The sequence below is a fragment of the Protopterus annectens genome, chromosome 3.part0 (assembly GCF_019279795.1).
Source record: "Protopterus annectens isolate FY-2018-M chromosome 3.part0, PAN1.0, whole genome shotgun sequence".
Lineage (NCBI taxonomy): Eukaryota > Metazoa > Chordata > Ceratodontiformes > Protopteridae > Protopterus > Protopterus annectens.
In genome coordinates this window covers 1020409879-1020431356 of record NC_056731.1, presented here as the reverse complement: position 1 = coordinate 1020431356, position 21478 = coordinate 1020409879, and positions in this window count along the sequence as shown.

The window sequence follows — 21478 nt, the reverse complement described above, 5'->3', positions numbered from 1 at the left end:
AGTCAAGGGGTGTGAGCAGATAAACTGTTTAGTGTCACCCTTCTAGAAGCAAGAGATCACTGATTCCAAATCTCTACTATAGGTGGATCTCTTGAAATTTGTACTTCAGTGATGTACAATATACAGGCTATTCAGTGCACATGAGGCATTATCGGCACTGAGTCAAAAATTCATGTCAACAATTCTATCGGGGAAACAGAGGGGAAATGATAGGTGATAATGGAAAGTTTGGACCTGGTATCTGTATAGAGAATGCAAAAAGGAGGAGTATATGTGATCTGACTTCTATTTTCAGGTGACTAATCTAGGAGGTGTACATTATGGGGTCTATATCACATCATCAAATCACTAATAATCGAAAGCCACTTCATCAAAGAACTAGTCAGTGAAAAAATTTTTCAGTGAAAACTTTCCTAGGGCAAGACAATGGTAGCTACCATCTGGAATTTGTCTTTTTCCACACTGTCTTGCAATCTTGGAGTTGGTATATTTAGTTGGGGGTGTGGGGATTGGGAGGTGTGTGGGTGGGGTGCAGCCTGCCACTTGTGTAGGTGTTAAGTTTGTTGATTTTTTGTTTGGTCACTAGGGCAGACTACCATAGGTTTGCCCTAGGAAAGTTTTCACTAAAATGTTTCTTTGCTGAATAGTTCTTCGATGAATAGGTGTTCGATTATTAATGATTCAATGATGTGATATATATCCATACATTATGAGGCCCTTCATAAGGTGTATCAATACCTCTGTTATTGATAAGTAAGTCAGTAAATTGCTGCTTGTTATGCAACAGATATTCTGACAGCTAGGTCTGCTCTGCTACATAGCATCAGCTGTTTTTATTTGAAAGCAGATGTATTGATGTTTCTGCATGAGGGCAAAGTGTTATAGCCTCTGCACACAATCCAGAGCAGGTAATACAAAGACACACTGTTAAAGTCCAAACTGAGTCCAGACACATTAACCTTCAATTAGATACCCATACTGTACACATCCATAAACCTTATCTTAGTCCTTATTATTTTCCTCTTACCTGGCAGCTCCCTCCCAATATATCCAGTATCAGTCTGCGGCACATGTCCAAACCAACACAATCCCATCACTCTGTCTTTGTCTCCAAAATATAAAACATGAGCAGACACTTTAACATACGGTTAATACTCTGTCCATCCTTAGCACATACAATGCAAACTGTAACATCTGGGACTCTGCCAACACTTCTTATGACTCCTGTCTTTTTATCAGTGGCACCATCTGCAACCCATATGAAATAACTGATCTCACTACCATCTTGTCTTTTCTTATTGGTACCCAACTGTCAAAAATCATTCCTGACACCCTTCTCCACCTCCTCCACCCTGCATGCTCACTTTCCATTACTTGTCTTCCACACTCACCATTACTCTAAACTGTTGAGCTGATGTATTTCACATCATATGCCTTTGCTAACTATAATCCCTGCATCCTATCCATTCCTCTAGCCTCCCTCTCATTCACACATATATTCTGTCATAGTCTTGCAGACCTTCATTCCTGTCCAATGTAGACCATATCTCCACCACCTCAGGGTCTCATAAACCTATTCTCTACTCATAATAATTATCACAATATCATCCACAAAAAATCATATTCCACGGGATCTCCTATGCAATCAAATGTGTCAATCTGTCTACCAAAAACCAAAACCTATGTCAGAGCAAAAGTGTAATAAGTAAAAGAAATAGATAAAGAACAAAACTTGTCACACTAAAGTATCAAAAAATATTTATTGTCATGGAAAGCTTTCAGGTAACAAATACCCTGTGGAAGGATATTTGTTACCTGAAAGCTTTGCATGACAATAAATGCCTTTTGATATATTAGCGTGACCAGTTTTGTTCTTTATCAGTCTGATATGATTTTTGTGCATACAATAACAAGAATGTCATTGTTGTCCATCAGACCAGTGTGTGACCATGACCTATTGGGATGTGTACATATCCAATAATCTGATATCGCTGATGACATTAGCAGTGTCTGTCAAAGACAAGAGGACAGTGTCCCTCAGGCTACAGTAAAATAATCTGTGTAACATCCACCAACAGGTCACACATTGTTGACTGCAGTAAGAATATAACTCCTACCTATCTAAATTTATGGACTACAGATCACAGTACTTAATGCACATACCACAGCACAAGTCTGATTTTAACATGATTGCAGATTATTTTATGGTAGATGACATCAGCAGGGCATGTGGGGGGCAAGAGTTTGAAGGCCTGCCTTTACTGGATGTTTGGGCAAGCACAAAAGCCATGCCATTTGAAAATCAGTACTTACACAGTTCTTTATGGAGACACACACACACTCTCCCTCTCTCACACATACACACCAAGTTGACTGCAGTGAGGATAGAACCCCTACCTATCTAGGTTTACATACTGTAGATTAGAGTACTTAATATACATGTCACAGCACAAGCCTGATTTTAATAGGCTTGCAGGTGATCTTATGGTAGATGACATCAGCAGGCCATGTGATGGATAAGTGTTTGGAGGCCTGCCATGACTGGATGTTTGTGCAAGCACCAAAATCATGCCACTTGAAAAGTCAATGTGGGATACAGACTTACACAGTTCTTTATGGAGACACACATGCTGTCTCTCTCTCTCTCTCTCTCTCTCTCTCTCTCACACACACACACACACACACACACACACACACACACACACACACACACACACACACACAGACACACACACACCAAGTTGACTGCAGTGAGGATAGAACCCCTACCTATCTAGGTTTACATGATACAAATCAGAGTACGTAATGCACATGTCACAACACAAGCCTGATTTTAACAGGACTGCAGGTGATCTTATGGCAGATGACATCAGCAGACAATGTGGAGGACATGAATTTAGAGGCCTGCTTTGACTGGATGTTTGTGCAAGCACCAAAACAGTGCAACACCATGCTGTTTGAGAAGTCATTGAGGGATCCAAACTTGCATTGACCTTCACACACACACACACACATGCACACACACACACACACACACACACACACACACACACACACACACACACACACACACACACATACACCAAGTTGATTGTAGTAAGAATAGAATAACTACCTTTGGAGGTTTATATACTACAGATGAGAGTACTTAATACATGCGCCACAGCACACGTTTAGTTCTAACAGGATTGCAGGTGATCTTATGGTTAATGGTATCAGCAGGCCAAGTGAGGGACAAGAATATGGAGGCCTGCTTTGAGTGGGTGTTTGTGTAGGCACCACAATAGTGCAAAATCATACAGTTTGAAATACACACTTGCATAATTCTTTATGGAAATGCACAGATACCAAGTTGACTTCAGGAAGGCTAGAGCCCCTATCTATCAAGATTTATATAGTACATATCAGAGTACTTTATGCATGCACCACAGTACAAGTATGATTTTAATAGGACTGCAAGTACTCTTATGGTAGATGACGTCAGCAGGCCACGTGGAGGGACAAGAATTTGGGGTCCTGCCTTGACTGGATGTTTGTGCAAGCACCAAAACAATGGCAAACCATTCCATTAGTGAAGTTAGATTAAGATACACACTTCCATTTTTGTTTACATGCACACACACACACACACACACACACACACACACACACACACACACACACACACACACACACACACACACACTTGATTGATGGCAGTGAGATTAGAACCCCTACCTATCTACATTTATGAACTAAAGATCACAGTCCTTGACACACAGTCCAAAGCACAAGTCTGATTTATGTAGGACTGTAGGTGAATGTTTACTAGATGACATAACCAAGCCATGTGTTGCACAAGAGCTTGGGAGCCCTACATAGTTACTTCATAGTGTCATCTGAGGCTAGTAGCATAGCAGATGAATATTGTTTAGTAACCTATCTGAGTAACAACAATACCCTTACTGAGCATATTTGTCTGTTTGTGGTTGAATGAGCAAGCCTGTGAGCACCATTTGTTAGCCCTGTCCAAGAGGCAGAACACAACATTATATAATACAACTTGTACAGTGGTTGATATATGTGTGGAAAAAATCAAAGAGACCCAAAGCTGTTGTTATTGCCGGTGTTGTTGCTGTTGGGGAAACAAATGGATGGCTTGACAATATAAGTATATATATACTTATATTGTACCCTCAATTTCAATGTTTCTACATGTAGTCTTAGGAGAGAGATGGGGACTGAGAATGACAGGGCACCATACCTCTTAACTGCCCAGAATTTTGCATAAAGTCTAACTGTTTGAATTGTATTTATGGTCTGTTTCTCAAGATATTGTGTATTTTTTTGGAAAATCACTGGCAAATCATTGAGAAATTAAGACAGAAAACAATGGCAGACATCTGAATTTCAAATGTAATATCCTTCAGCAAATTAATGCAAATGCAACGTCTGTTATTCTATCACCTTTCTAAGCTTGTAAGAGCAATATTTAAAAAGTATCCATATTTTTGGGCCTTTGTCCCCTTATTATTTGTGGCTTTGTCCTGATTTCTCACTGGAAGAGCTTGAGAGGTACATTGGGCACTGTGAACACACACACACACACACACACACACACACATATATATATATATATATATATATATATATATATATATATATATATATATATATAGATATATTCATTTATGAATCTCAAATTTTCAAAACATTGAATTTCATATGACAGAGTCGATATGATCGATGTTTTGGAATCTCGACATTCCAAAATAAATCCAACAAAAAACAACTTTCTCAACATTTCTGCAGTCAGGCAAGCCCCCTGTGCATCCCACACCCTGATATTTAAATATAAAAACCCTGAGATCACACTTCAGTGAGGAAAATGGAAATCTCCCATTCCGTGCTGCATGCAGATCATCGTTCAGAATTTTGAAGTTCTAAAACTTCAATCATATGGTCTTAACCATATGAAATTTGTAATATTAGGATTTTGAGATTCCGAAGGGAACCCATATACACACACACACACACACACACATGCAATTTATATATATATATATATATATATATATATATATATATATATATATATATGTATGTATATATATATAAAGAGAGATATAGCTCGAGAAGCATCAGTTTTGCACTATGGTTAACTAAGTGTTCAAGCATGCATGTTTGCCTTTTCTTTTTACCTGTTTCCACATAGGTAAGCAGTGAGCAAACACGAGGGACATTGCTCACATCTGAGACTTACTATTATGTAAAATGTACATGTTACTACAGCCCACTACTGTCAGGTTGGGATTTTCCAATTACTAACAGCAATATTTGACTGTATCTGGTGTCTGTGGTTGACAGTCTGACAAATTCTATTTCTTCTTTCACTGTGTCTGCACTGCTGTGATCTGTGCAAACTGGTTAAGCCTTATCAGAAAGGTTTTATACATGGGGTACACTGCATGGAATTAAAACAAGACAAAGATGATAACAGCATAGGACACAGAGTCACATTCCATTAAACACAACCTATTGCTAATACACATCCAAAACCTCTACTTATAACAGGATTGGAGCCCTCAACAGCATTACAGCTTCATCAGACAGGGTGGCTGCCTTAGTCCTTTTGGACACAGAAGCAGCTTGCCAGAACTGGGGTCATTCGTCAAACAACTACCTGCATAAAAATGTATACTGCTATACATCAGTTACTTAACACATACAATGTATGACCAAATGTATATTATTGTCCTGAATGTGTGGTGAATAATAACTGTGACAAACACCCATATACCGTGGGTTTGGGAGTAGCATAGATGAGCTACTGTTAAGGCAGTTACAAGGGAACACTCCTGTTTTGCATGGTGGGGAGCAAACCATATTTACTGTTAGGATAATGACATGTCTGAAGTCACATACTGCAATGTGTAGCCTCACTTTCTAACTTTTGTCTTGAATGATGCACCAGTAATCTGCTGCAGTAGGACTGTATGAATGTTTCATGCACACGCCCTACTAATTACAAATAGACACATAATAGTAAAATAGTGTCTGTAGTCACATGTTCATTTCTGTACAAGTACATCACTATTTACTTGCATACTGTACCAAATTCGTAGATACAAAGGATATGTTATAATACTCTACAAGAATATCATGTAGGTTAAGGACCTACCTTGCAAATGCAGCAGTTGACACAACTGTAGTTAAGGGATTACTCTGTCTGATGCAAGCAGTACACAACCAATATATGGATAGGTACAGGTTGTATGAGTTGCTGGCAACATTTTTAATATATGTATGTGAGTAGAAGAAAGGCATTACTCCTTAGGTCCCTAAGTGGTCAGTGAATGTGCTATGCATTGTCTTTTAGCCAAAGCAAGGGCATACTGAGCATGCCTGCATCTGTCTACAGGAACAGCAGCTGGGGGCTCCTCCTTCGAGTCCTCCTGTGACAGTGACGGTGGTGAACTAGGTGTTGTTGGGGGGATGTGTGTCCCTTCCTCTTGCTGATCCTGCTGCAGTTGTTTCCACAGAATCAGACTGTGGAGCATAGCACATATTGTGAATATTTGTGTACATGTGCACGGTGTATACTGCAAGGCTCCACCGAATATATCTATGAAATGGAAAAGTACATTTAGAAGCCCAAACACATGCTGTATGATATTCCTAGTTTGTGCATGTACCTCATTATGGCATTCTTCCATGGGAGTGTACATTTCTGATGAATGTTATCATCCATGGTTAAAGTGCATAGTCAGCATCCCTCAGTAAATGGCCCTGTGGAATGTCACCCCTAGCAAGTATCTGGTATAGCTGTGATGAGTGCCAGATATAGGAATCGTTAAAACTGCCAGTGTTGCCACTGCACACAATCAAGATAATCCCCTGGGCATTGCACATGACTTGGCAGTTGATGGAGTGGTGTCCCTTGCAGTTAATGTAGATTCTACTCTGCTGACAAGGTGGTGCCTTGATGTGTACATGAGTGCAATCTGTGGCACCCAATACTTCAGGTAGTGTGCTACATGGTAGAACTGTTACATATTGTTGTCCCTCTCCTCTGGAGAAAGGGGGAAAGTTATTTGCTCACTTACATGTAGGACCATAGCATCCAGGAACTGGTGGAGTGTCCTGGATGCTGATGCCTATGACACCCCCTTCATGTCCCCAGTTGGTCTTTGAAAAGTACTTGTAGCTAATGTCCTAAGGGCTGCACATACCTTAGTTTCTACTGGGATGGGATCCCCTCTGTTGGCTCTGGCTGTGAGTTAAGGTTGGCAGAGCTCACAGAGTTCTTGTAATATGTCCTTCTCCACCCTGTAGTGCTCTACAATCTGCAGCTCATGTAGCACCTGGAAATTCACCCTGGGACTGAAGACTCTTTTCCTTCTCAGCCTGGGCCTACTGTCAGCAGCACCAGCAGTACTGACTTCAGCCTCTAGCACGTACAGATGTAGAATAGCTGCAGCAGCCTCTAGAATTATTTCAGTTAAAATTTCCAAGTCTGTACTCCAATGATCTTGAATTACTGAGAGAAAATCAGAATATAGGCTGTATGCATATTTTATAGATTTCTTAACTAGATTCCCATGTGGGACTGGCTAATTAAGATGCAATTCACCTGCTTAAGATATAATTAACAAGATGTAAAGGTCCTACTTCAGTGCGCACCATCATGCAGCTGAGCACAGCTGTGTATAACGAAGGTAAGCATTGACAAAATCTTATACTTTCACCCCTGTTGTCATGACATATACAGAAAATGCTAATTATTGCAAGTTACACTTTATTTGTATAAACTGTAATGTCAGAACAGTAGGAGAAAAGTTGCCATACCTTGTACTAGAACCTAGGACAATCTGCACTCCAGTTGAGTACTAAACACCTCTCACCACAGAGTAGTTAAACAAGTTCCTGTCACTAGAGGCTATTAGCAGAGTGTAGCCCTGCTTACCTGATTTGCACGATGCCCAGGGGTGCTAAGCAATATTAAATGAATGCATTTGGTTTCTATTTTTGGATGTATAGCTAATGTCTGATAAGAGGGGTGGTCTGATTGTGCAAATAAGGTATGCATTGCCAAAACCATTTGCAGCAAGTGGTGCACTGAGCAAAAATGTGCAATACACAGAAAACAAAAAAGTGACCTGACACACCGCCCTGATGTCATAGACATCCATTGGAAACATAAACACAGTGTAGGTGCCTACATGAAGTGAACATACCTACATGGTTCCTGCTTTTTGTGATTCAACAAATCCACTCATTTTTCCACTCTTTCACATAATAACCTAGCTGACAGACTGGAATCTTCATGGTTAGCAGCTGTGTATCCTGGTCAACAGCACGGGAGCATGACTTTAAAGATACAGGGTAGGGTGTTACTTTACCTATAGTGAGAGTACGTTATACTCCTCTTTGACATAACATTATATGTAATCATATTTAAAACCTTTTGTGGCAAGCAGCACACACTGTGCAAACAAGAGGTAAAAAAATACATTAAAATTTATAGTGATCTGACACACCCTACTGAAGTTTTTGGACATCTACATTGTATACTTCACCTGTTATATGTGTTGATACCTTTTCATGGGAATTCTGTCCATATTTCTGGACTTTTACATGCCCTTGCTTCCATGTAGACTCCTGTGCATGGACATTTTCCACGTACACTAACAACACAGACAAGGAGTCTATTCAGTTGTATTTAAAGTTTTCAGATCACTCCACCATGTTGTTTTGCTTAATTTGCATAAATTTTAGCTACTTATGCTGAAATTTGCATTTCATAAAATTTTCCATTATTGCTCATGAGTGTGCGTGATTGTGTGCCTCTACACATAGTTTACTGAATTGAAATCATGCTGTGCCTTTGTTTGCAACCCGCTGTGATGCGCACATGGAAAAAATGACAATGTTAGCTTTATTGAACGCCCACCCCCCATATATCACACAGACCAGATTCACACATTACATTAATCTATTTTTGTACATGGGTAGGTTATTATTTTGACTTTAATTGGCTAAAGTAACTGGCTGAGGTTCTACTGTGTGGTCTTACTTTAAAGAGAATTTGTATTTTTTCATGTCAGAACAGGCTCAAAACTGGGTTTCTCCTGTAGTTCCTGAGGTCATTTATTTAAAGAATTTTAGTACTTTACTGAGATTTAAGGAATCATTTATTTAAGGAATTTTTGCAGCTTGTTCAAGTTTGTGTTCTATGCAATTTGATCACATTAGCTAACTATGTGACACCTTATCCTCTTGTAAATATGGGTAAAAGGGGCTTTATGATGATGACCGAAGCATGTGTTATGGTTTGTTAAATTTACACTTTAGTTTTCTTTGTAGATATTTTATATTAAGTTAGCTTAGATATAGGGCTGGAATCATGAAGGCTTGCACGGAGTCTAAGAGTAGAGTAAGACTCCATGCAGCCAACATGTCTGCGGAGCGATCCAGGAACAACTGGCGGGATGTGCAAGAGAGCTCCTAAAACAACTTTTATACGGACAGGGCTAGGTTATGCAAATTACCTCATTTGCTGCCGAAAGCTATGCAAATTAGGTAAATCTGTGATTCAGGAAACCCTAACCTGTCCGAGTAATAATAGTGTTATTTGCAGAAATGTACTCCATTGTCAACTGAGTACCATTCTGCAAATAGCAAAACGGAGCTGTGACAGCTCCATATAAAGGATGCATCCAGTTGAGGAAGCATGCCAATGGCCAAATATACAGCCATTGGCAATTTTTCCCGTTGCAAAATAAAAAAAAAAATATTTTTTTTACCTCGATCTCCGAAGTTTAAGTGTAGCGCAGCGCCACGCAAAAGTGCTGCACTCTAAAAACCATGAAAAAAAAAATAAAAGTCACAAATATGGATTTTATTCCAAATATTCAACTGCCATGCAAGTGAATGGCAGGCTGAAGACAACATGGCTACTGAGTAGAGGTTGCTAAGGGGGGAAGCTCAGTCTAAGAGATGTAACCACGCATTAGTAGGCAATCCTATGCAAATTAGGGTAAGGATAGTTAATCCAAGTTTACATGGCAAATGAGCAAAGTCTGTGGAGTGTAAGAGTAGGATAAGGGGAGTATCAGAGTAGAAGATAGGTGACATCATTATGGGGGTATATATGAAAAAATGTAAGCTCATTGGAGCAGAATGGCATGTGTTTGCTGACAGTTACTCATCACAGGAAGAGGTGTGTCAGCAGGTATCCTAGCAAAAGCCAAGAAATTGAAGGTGTATGCTGTGGATAACACTAAAGTTTCTTGTTGAAGTGCCTGCAATGTGTTTGCGTGTGGGTGCGCACCTGTAAATCCAAGTAAGACTGTGTGCGCTCGTGTGCACCTATGTGCGCGTGTCTAAGCCAGAGTAAGTATGTGTAAGGTTGTTGAAATTTGTGTAAGTGCGTTTGCTCTTGTGTGCATGCGTACAAGCAGGAGTCAGCAAGTGTTAGGCCGTGTAAGCATGTGTGCGCACGTGTGAGCTGGTGTGCACTTGTTTGCATGGCGCTTCCCCCTGTGGAAACAGAAAGGGAAAAGGAAGCACAACAAATAGCAAGAAGTTAACCAAGGAGAACTAGCAGAGCTAGCAGGTGAAAACAATCAGAATCAGACAATTACACAGGCAGTACACTAGCCCAGCCCAGCACTTAAAACTCTGCAAACAACTTTCCACCATGTTTTCCTCAGAGACACTGCAACACTGCAGTAAACTAAGAGAAGTGAAAACTTAAAAAGCTTTACTGAGACAAAGAAATGTTAGGGGCTGCCATTGCTGTTATAAGGCAACATATGCAACATGCTGAGGGTGGTGACAATGCAAATGCTGCTGAGCAACCCACAGTGAGGAGACGGAGAAGAGTGTACAGGCCCAGGGTAACCTACCAGGGGCTACATGAGCTGGAGATAGTGAAGCGCTATAAAGTAGACAGAGACCTCATGCAGCAAATTGTTGAGCTGTGCAAGCCACGCCTCACACACAGAACCAACAGACGGAAACCCATCCCAGTGGAAACCAAGGTATGTGTTGACCTAAGAATACTAGCAACAGGTACCTTCCAGAGACCAACTGGTGATATGATGGGGATTTCACAGGCAGTATCCAGAGTACTGCACCAGTTCCTGAACGCCATGTCAGCACATGTCAGTGATCATGTATATTTCCCCAATTCCCATGAGGTATTGGCCAGCAGTATGCATCTTTTCCAGCAAATAGCGGAATACCCTGAGGTAGTGGGTGCAATAGACTGCACGCACATATGCATCAAAGCACCAGCCAGTGAGAGGGGTAGGGCCTACTTTAACCACAAGGGCTTCCCCTCCATCAACTGTCAGGTCGTGTGTGATGTCCAGGGCATAATACTGAATGTGTGTGCTGGCTACCCTGGAAGCTACCATGATTCCCATATCTGGCATCTGACACAGCTGTACCAGACATTTGCCAATGGGGACATCCCTTATGGTCACCTAGTGGGGGATGCTGAATATGCACTGGAGCCGTGGCTGATGACACCCATCAGAAATGCACACACACCTGAACAGGAATGCCATAATGTGGCACACACAAACACGAAATGTAATCGAGCGTGTGTTTGGGCTGTTCAAGTCATGATTCTGGTACCTGGACACATCTGGTGGAGCCTTGCAGTACTCACCAACTACATGTGCCCAAATTGTCATGGTATGTGCTTTGCTACATAATATGATCCTACGAAAACAGCTGCAGCAGGAGCAGCATAGGGCCAAGCCAGACAGCCCCCCACCATTGCCAAGGCCAACACAGGCAGAGCGTGACTTGGAGGAGGAACAACCTGAGCCTGCCCCAGTAGGCAGAAGGAGGTGTGCCCAGTATGCTTTGGCCTTAGCAAAGAGGCAGCACATACACTGGCTCAGTAGGAACCCTGGAAATGATACCTCTCTCTGACTCGCACATATAGTAAAAGGGATGCCTATCTTGACACTACCTGTTTTCAAACATGAATAAGGAGTGTACTATGTGCATCCGACATAGGCAGCCCTACAGCACCACCTAAAGCATGATTGCCATGTTTTAAGCAATATAAAGCAGTGCTAAACAGCTTTTACCACTATTTAGTATATGTAAACAAAATTGCACACACTAGCTAGCACAACTTTGGGCAATGTTGAGCAATATTGGGCAACATTCAGCAATGTTGGTTAACGTTGAGCAATGTTGGGCAAGTTCGGTCAAAGTTGGGCATAGTTGAGCAAAAGCAGGTAAACATGCTCATATTGGCTTTACTGTTCCTTAAGCAGTCCGGTCTGCCCAGTATGAAAATATAAAGCAGTGACAGTCCTCGAACCCATGATACTGTGCACTGTATTCACAATATTAAACCACTAAACCATGACAGTATTTCACTGGTCAGCCTGTATGAAGAAATATTGATAAGTCTATGCAAAGTGTATCATGGAAACCCTGCAGGCACAGCATAATCCCTGTGGAGTTAGGACAAAAAGGTGAGCCCTGCAGTAAAAATACAACTTGATTTTCAACACACATATAGTATAAATGTTAATATTGGGCTTGTTCCCACACATCAACAAATGTAGTGAACTTCAGACAGCAACATACTGAAAGGTCACACTGGGCATGCTCACACACTTGAATAAATGAGGCAAACGACAGGCAACAAAATACTGAAAGGCCAAACTAGGCATGGTCACACACTTAGGCCATGTCTGAGTACAGCAGTGGGCCACACATATCTAGCAGTTGCATGTGTTAACCCAGGAACATCTACTATTCACCAATCCTGCCTTGTGCACACAGTTATATGACAACAGACACATATATAATATATTGGAACCCTGTCATAATCAAATATGTACTACAGATACTTAGGTTGTTCATAGAAAGTGGGAAAGCAAAGAAGATAAAAAACCTGCAATCAGTATCATCAATTAACAATGTGTACTTCATACATTATCCAATCCAGGTTATGGAAAGATTATCTGCAAAGGAGTCCAGACAGAACCATAACACTTCCTTCAGCTATGTCATAAATAGCAATGTACACTCATATATGTCCTGGGGTCTACTTTAGAACACCGACACGCCAGTTCGCCAACACACAAACCACCGACACCAAATAACCGACAACACACAATACCGACAACGCAAAACACCGAACACCATTACACCGACACACTAAACGCAAACAACACATTACAGTACATTACATATCCACTAGCCCTAACCCAAACCCTAACCCTAAGGTCCGACACTTCCCTACCTGCACCCTAACCCTAACTCACTTAACCCACCCCTAACCCTAAGGTCCGACACTACCGCACTTACCCTACCTGCACCCTAACCCTAACTCACTTAACCCACCCCTAACCCTAAAGTCCGACACTACCCACACTTACCCTACCTGCACCCTAACCCTAACTCACTTAACCCACCCCTAACCCTAAGGTCCGACACTACCGCACTTACCCTACCTGCACCCTAACCCTAACTCACTTAACCCACCCCTAACCCTAAGGTCCGACAGTACCAGACACGTACCCTACCTGCACCCTATTCCTAACTTACTTAACCCACCCTAAAACATAAACCCGTCACTAACACACACTTACATTACCCAAACCCTAACTCCAACACTACCGCACACTCACCTTTCACACACCCTAACCCTAAATCCCTCACTATTGCACACTTACCTGTCTGCTCCCTAATCCAAAATCCCTCACTATCGCATACTTACCAAGTCGCGCTTATACGTTCCCCTTGTCAGTCTTCCAGCTGTCGGGATTTCAGCATGTTGGTCAACTGCGTTGTCGATCCTTTCGCGTTCCTCTTCTGCATGTTGGTGAACTGACGTTTCGGTAATTTGAAGAGGACCCATGTCCTGAGTCAAGGCCAACTGTAAATGACTGACAATGCCAACATCCTGTCAGACAGGCCCATACATACATACCCATCTACCACTGACAAAAGGCCCTATCATCATACCAGGAGATATCACATGTAGAATGGGTAAACAGCTCCTTCCAAAGCTGAAAACATGGTATCAATTGGATTACATTGTTTCCCTACATGCATCATAAGTGAACTGCAGAACAAACAGACCCTGCACCTGAACAGTCTGTTGAGCCTCACCCTCTCTACAGGATATGAAACTGTTGAATGGGTTACAGCAACATATGGCACACTCCACAAGTGTTGGTGCACAACAGACCATGGGAACTATAGACTTATAAGCCTATGAAGTCTGATCTGCAAGGCCATGGAGCCCATCATGATTGAAGTCATAAACAGATCTATTGGAAGCCTAGAAACACACAACCCTACCAAATTTGGTTTGGTCATGGACAGATCATGGTTCCCAAACCTGCTAGACTGTTTGCAAGGCAGCCACCCAGGACATACATCACTGAAATGAGCTACACATGTCCCACATAGACTTTGAATAGCCTTTTTCCAACATCCCAGACACATGTATCCACAAAACAAACAACCTGTGCATAAATATGTATTGTCATATGATGGATTGGCAACTGGTCCACAGATAGATCACACAAGCTAAGAATTGTGGAGTCCTGGTCAAGCTGGTAACACCTGCTGTCCCCCATGGCTCAGTCCTGGGATTGCATAAAACAAAGAGCACACACATTACCATGTCTAGTCTGATGTCAGCATCCTGCAAATATAGCAGGAGAAATGAAAACACCCAGTAAAGCATATAGCGCGTCGTGTTAATGAGTATCTCCCTAGTATCATAACATAGTTAGGTAGGGGTTTGAATCCTGCAATTGCTGAGTGTGTGTGTGGGGTTTGTGTGTTATTTCCTTTGAGAGGAGTACCCTTTTTGGAGACTAGGAAAACACATTCAAAGAGGTATATACATCTTTGGCAAGTCTGATGATGTCAGCATCCCACAAATATAGCAGTGGAAACGAAAACTCCCAGTAAAGCATATAGCACGTCGTGTTAATGCATATCTCTCTAGTATCATAACATAGTTAGGTAGGGCTTTGAATCCTGCAATTGCTGAGTGTGTGTCTGACACTGTTGGTCAATGTGTTGTGGCTTTTGCTTTTACTACTGTATGACATATCAGTAAAACAACAGTATGTGCATTGCACACTTCAGGTATCTGTGTGGCAAATACATATATGTACATGTGACCTCAATTAGTTCATAGGTGTGAAGCCTGCTTTACACATGAATACATCTGTTACCTTTGACAGATTGTGCTGCTGCTTCTCAGACCTTAGGTCACATATGTATGTTTGTGACAAGGCCAGCCACTGTAGTGATCTGTGGCCTAGGTCATCTGTGTCACACACACCCATGACAGTTACTATAGAATAGTGTGAGTGAGGGTTCATGCCTGGGGTATATTTCAGACATGTTCAAACACAACAAAGTCTGTCAATAATGGGCATTCATTATAGGTGTACAACAACTTTGTGGATATGCATACAGACCCCTTATTGCTTATGTGATACACCAAGGGACTTCAGAATACCTTTGGAAATATGAATACCAAAGGACAGATGACATAACACTTGACTGTATGTACACATTGGTACCCGTTCTACATGTTAGGGGCTACTACCTATGTGGTACTGTCGAATTCTATGTTTAGTAAATGTGGATGACTATGCTATAGTTGGCTTATAGCTTTACAGCATGGGTTGGACAACTGGTATCTGTCTGTATGATACCCTTGTGGAGGATAAGTGTCTCATCCGGAGAATGCATTGTAGGCCACTGTATTCATTTCCAGATGAGGATGGACATATCCCTAGTTTGTTTGCTTGTACCTAAGAGGGCTACATGCCAAACAGGAGTGGTCCCCCGAATGGGTGGCGGTCAATACCACTGGTTACTGGTATAGTATAGTACCGGAAGGATCCAAATGCTACTGAGTTTCCTACATCTGTGTGTCAGTTGTCAAGACATCATCTAACGATTGGTTATAGTCTGGCTGTTGAGGTTGTGTATACTACCAGAATGCAAACCAATGACAGATAGTAACAGTATCACCCACAGCATAGTGTCAAACCATGTCATACACACATGTGTACCCATGTTAAAACATATGTGTAGTAAAATGCATACTGGCCACCAATAGAAACTATGAAGTGTTAACAGTGTGTAATACAGGGCATGTCACCCTTCCTATGTATCCACTATGCACGTACATGCAGACAGTGCACCTCCGCCATGTTCACAAATGTACAGCTGCAAATCTGTACTGCACAAATCACACACGTACTGTCCACTTACCAACACATGCTACCAGAACTACACACATCAGCCAAGTGGCACATGGGTGGACAATACATTTTTGGAATTAACACTGGTGTAAACAATACTACATTGAGAATCATAGCTTTAATGCATCATGCCTGCTCAGATATACCTACAGGGATATCATTACACTTTACTGTTGACAACATGCTAACATTGCTACACTGCTATAAAGTCACCCTGTGCATCAGAACCATGTTAGCCTGTTCCTGCATCAATCTGACAGATGACAGGAGGTGGCACAGTTTCATCATATGCACAGGGTGTGTTGTTAGTTTGCCAGAGCCTGAAATTGACCCATCCAATCGACATGTATGTGTGTGTGTGTGTGTGTGTGTGTGTGTGTGTGTGTGTGTGTGTGTGTGTGTGTGTGTGTGAGGGACAACAGTACTGCATGGGTCAATGTTGATGTAATGTGTGTGTGTATGTGTTAGCCCTAGGTGTTTGATTTATGAGTGTGTGGCTGCATGCACACAGTTCCACCATGTGGCTGCCATATACTGGAGGTTGTGGGACAGACACAGACTGTACCTGCCAGGCTGTACAGATCACTGTCTCTGGCCACGGACACAGTACCTGTGCCTGGCAGGGGTGCCACGGACAGTATTGGGTACTAACCCAGTCTGGGTACTATCATCAGAGGCAGAGGGATGTTGACTGGAACCATGTCCCTGCCGGGACTGGCCAGAGCCACATGCACGTGGTCTTCTATGATGGTCTATTGACAGCCCAGCCCCAACATTGCTGGGGCTGGTACTGCCACTTTGGGAGCGGCTGTGTCTTGTGTGTCGTCCGCGATGACTGCCAGCCGATGATGATGTTGGCATACATCGACGTCTCAGCCATCCTGCACTGTCCTGGCACATGGACATGACATTGCGGAGGACATCTAATGTCTCCCCTCAATGTCTATCAATGACCTTGGTGTAATTACGGACAGCACCGGCAAGGTCACTGATACTGTCATTGATAGCAGTGTTATGGGCCCTCTGCACCCTTAGTCCCTGTCTGGTGTATGGTTCTATACGTGCCTGTGCCTGCATTACAGCCAGGAACATACCCGAGGTTGTAAGACCTGTGGGGGCATGTCTGCCAGGGGCATTACGACCAGCAGTGCTCCCACAAGAACCCCCAGACATCTGCCTATGTGGTACCATTCCAGGAATCTGGGTATGTCTGCTGTGAGGGGATGCATGTACCATAGATACCACACTATCCTGGTCAATGCCTACTGTATGCTGTCCCTCAGCTAAGGCCATTGGTGATGAGGGATGTATTGGCAGTATGAATTTGCACATAGATGGGGTGGAAAGCTGTGTACTGTCGATTGGCGGCCCAACAACAGTCCCTGTCAAAACTGCCTGTGCCACAACACATGTATCATCATTTCCACTATTTGTGGCAGTGACTTCAGGTTCCCTGCTGCACTCAGCCAACACAACCTCAGCACCTGTGAGAGGAAAACAGGAAACACACTTTACAATCTGTACATGATGTTAGCACACATGCACACATGCACACATGAACACATGCACACATGAACACGCACACATGCATGCATGCACACATGCACACATGCATACATGAACACATGAACACATGCACACGTGCATACATGAACACAAATACACTACTCACTAAAGTAGATACACACACACACACACACACACACACACACACACACACACACACACACACACACACACACACACACACACACACACACCAACAGCAATCCAGAACAGACTCATTCGTGGTCGATGGCGGAGTACAGTATCACAAGCCAAAGAGTCCTATCACACGTGTCAGCATGCAGGATGTGTGTTGCTCAACAGCATGCAGTGCGAGTGTAGAGAGTCATTGTTAATAGCAGTATACATGTCTTTGATGCATGCGTGTTGTTCAATGATTGGCCTCACCCTGGAACACAATGTGTACATGGACACAACATTGCTGTGCAAGTATTAAATGCTTTTCAATGTCCTCTGCACCATCACTCACAGGTATACATACCATGGCTGGATGCACACAACTGTCAGGTGTATAGCAATGAATGCTATGTGTAGTACTGTAGTTACTGTAACTGGATGTAGTGTAGTACCATGAGCCATCATCAGGCAGCATCATGTGGTCACTCAAGGCCACTAATGTGTGCCACACTGGCAACTATCTTGCTGTTCCTGAACTGCAGCACTGTGGCTACATTAACCATTTCACAGGCAGTTGTTACATGGGTATGTAAGGTGTTCAATAGGGAGCATTGCCTAACATGAATGTGTTGTGTGTTGAAGAGTGTCACACCACCCCATGATAGGCCTCTACCCCTCAGGTATAGTATGTGTGCTGTGTGGATGACATTCGGGATACTAGAGTCTGACGCCATGTGTATCATATTAACATGTACTGTGTATGACAAAGTGGTGTATGTTGTGCGCATGTGTATTGACTCTGCCTATACAATGTCCAGTACAGTGTACCACAATTGTTTGGGATGCTCTGTGTATTGCATGTGTTTGAGGCAGCTACTCATGTTACTGGGATGTGCATAGTACCACAGAAAACATGCAGAACATGCATTATGTGTAGGTGTTTTACATGTGTATATGGCCTACAACTCACCTATGACATGCACATGTTAGTTGCTATATTAAATGTAGAACACTCACCAGCATGGGTCTGCTGTCTTGCTGTCACACCAGACGGACCTACAAGGATATGAGACAGTTTGTCAGTGTCAACAACTATGGCATTGCTGCTGTGAGTTTGCAATTGTATAGTAGTACAATGGTTGACAGTCACAGGCATACAGATTATGTTCCAAATGATCAGTATTGCACAGCACCAGGCTCCACATCTTCTAAATACACAGTACACATCTGACATATGCATGTTCTAACAATCGAGCTAACAGTAGTCTACAGATATTCCATGTTACCTGCATGCTCCGAGTCAACTTGCTGGGTGACTCCGGCCTCCATGATGACACATGTCTGTTGTAGTGGTTGGCCAGGAGCCACCACACTGAGGAGCACATCTTCCACTCTGGTGAGGGGCAGATGTAATGCTGCACCACCACCTGTGGCAAGCTGTTGTCTGCGGACATCGGAGGCATGCTGCCGGACATGTCTAATTAAATCACTGCAGTGATGGTGTACCTGCTCATAAGTCCGGTTATGCATGCCTATGTCATTAACCCAATGGACAACATCTTGCCACAGTGCAGTGCGCTCATGCTGGTCCTGGCTGGTTCTGGAGAACAGCAGGGTGTGATGTTGTACTAGGGTGGATATAATGATTTCCCCCTCTTCAGGGGAATACACAGGGTTGAGTTGGTGAGACATGTCCCTGGAAGACAATAAAACAATAATTGTGAGCAAGTCATGTGGCACACTTAACATTCTAAAGTACAGATATCAATGAAATGCCATATATAGCAACCTATTGGCTGTCAGTAGATGCACACTTTTAATACTACATATCAGTGCTTAGCCCACAACTGCCTGACAGTGCCTGGCATGTTCTATATATTAAACCAAGTTCTGCACAGCAACAAAGTAAAACCAGTATGTAAGACTATACAACAGTACATGGCACACTGTATGTGACACAATGCACCACCTTGCCACAGGAGGTATATATGAAGTTAATGCATACAGAAATATGTCATCCATTGAAATGATTGTAAAGTACAGTTACAGTACTACCAGTACACCACACTACTTGATAACAAACCCCTAAGTAACATATGTGCACATTCATCAATATAGGTGGCATACTGCTGTACTACACTATACATGTTGCTAGATATGCACTTATATCCTGTAACACACATACAACCGTGGCCATGTTACACCCACACACACATCAGACATACCTACAAGACACAAAGGTATAGCAACCCAGATGAGCTTTACCAGTGTACCATACAGTACTGTGTTGCAGCACTTACAAAACCTTATGCCTGAGGTATGTAATGTGTGAGGACAACAGGTAACAAACGAAACAGTGTTCCTAAGCAATGTGGATATACACCATACTGTGCTGTGTAGGCCTACTTCTAGATAGGGGTTATAACCGCACCTTGGTTGATAATATTAAACGGGACACCCTTGGTGGCTTAGATACTGAGACCCACATGGAGAAGTCTATGGATGGATGGTTGGCTGATTTAGGAGCTATTTCTTTGGTAGTAAGCCTTCTAGATTGACAGAAATGGTTAAGTTCATTACTAAATATACCAATAACATTAATGCCATCAAAACTGTCATATCCAGGAATTGGAATATACTCATGATAGATACTAATACCAAAAACCTAGTAGGCGCTAGACCAGGTTTTGTCTTCAAAAATTGTGAAAATTTGAAGATGATTTTGTGCAATGACCATCTTGTTGCTTCATTATCCACAAGCCTCATACCATTACCCCATGGCACCTTTCCTTGTCAACATTGTAAACGGTGTCCACATATAGTAGATACACAACCATTTTGGAACCCTCTTACCCAATTTATGTTTCATCCTAAGTTCCATGCCAAATGTAACACCAAGAATTTGATATATCTTGCAACCTGTAATGATTGTGAAGCGTTTTATGTAGGGCTGACTACCAGGAGGCTGCAAGATAGGATATACAATCACTTGTATGATATCCGGAAGTCTAAAGAAAGTAATGCCTTGGCAAAACGTAATGGAGTTCCTTTATATGGTTTTTCCTTCAGAGTGCTACAAATATTAGGACAGAGACAACGGGGTGGGAATTTAGCTAATGAGCTTGCATTGATAGAACTGAAATGGATTTTACAACTTGGCTCACATATACCCCCAGGGCTTAACAATTATGTGTCTTTGAAACCAGTACTTGAGTTGAGCAATATATAATGGTGACATGATGCACCTAAGTTTATATGGAGAGCCTTTATTCTTTGGTTTTACTTAGATGTTATCCTTCCATATTTTGTTTATATTTTGTCCTTATTTTTGATTTATATTGAGATCATATGTGAGGCTGTGGAAGACTATATTATATTTTATGCATCAGTATCTTATATGTATATGTATTAGTACTTTTATTTTTATGTATGTTTATATGTAATTTTAACGTATATGTTTCTACAATATACATTTACATTTTTATATTTCACCTACATGATTTCCTATTATATTGTGGAAACTCAGATATCATTAT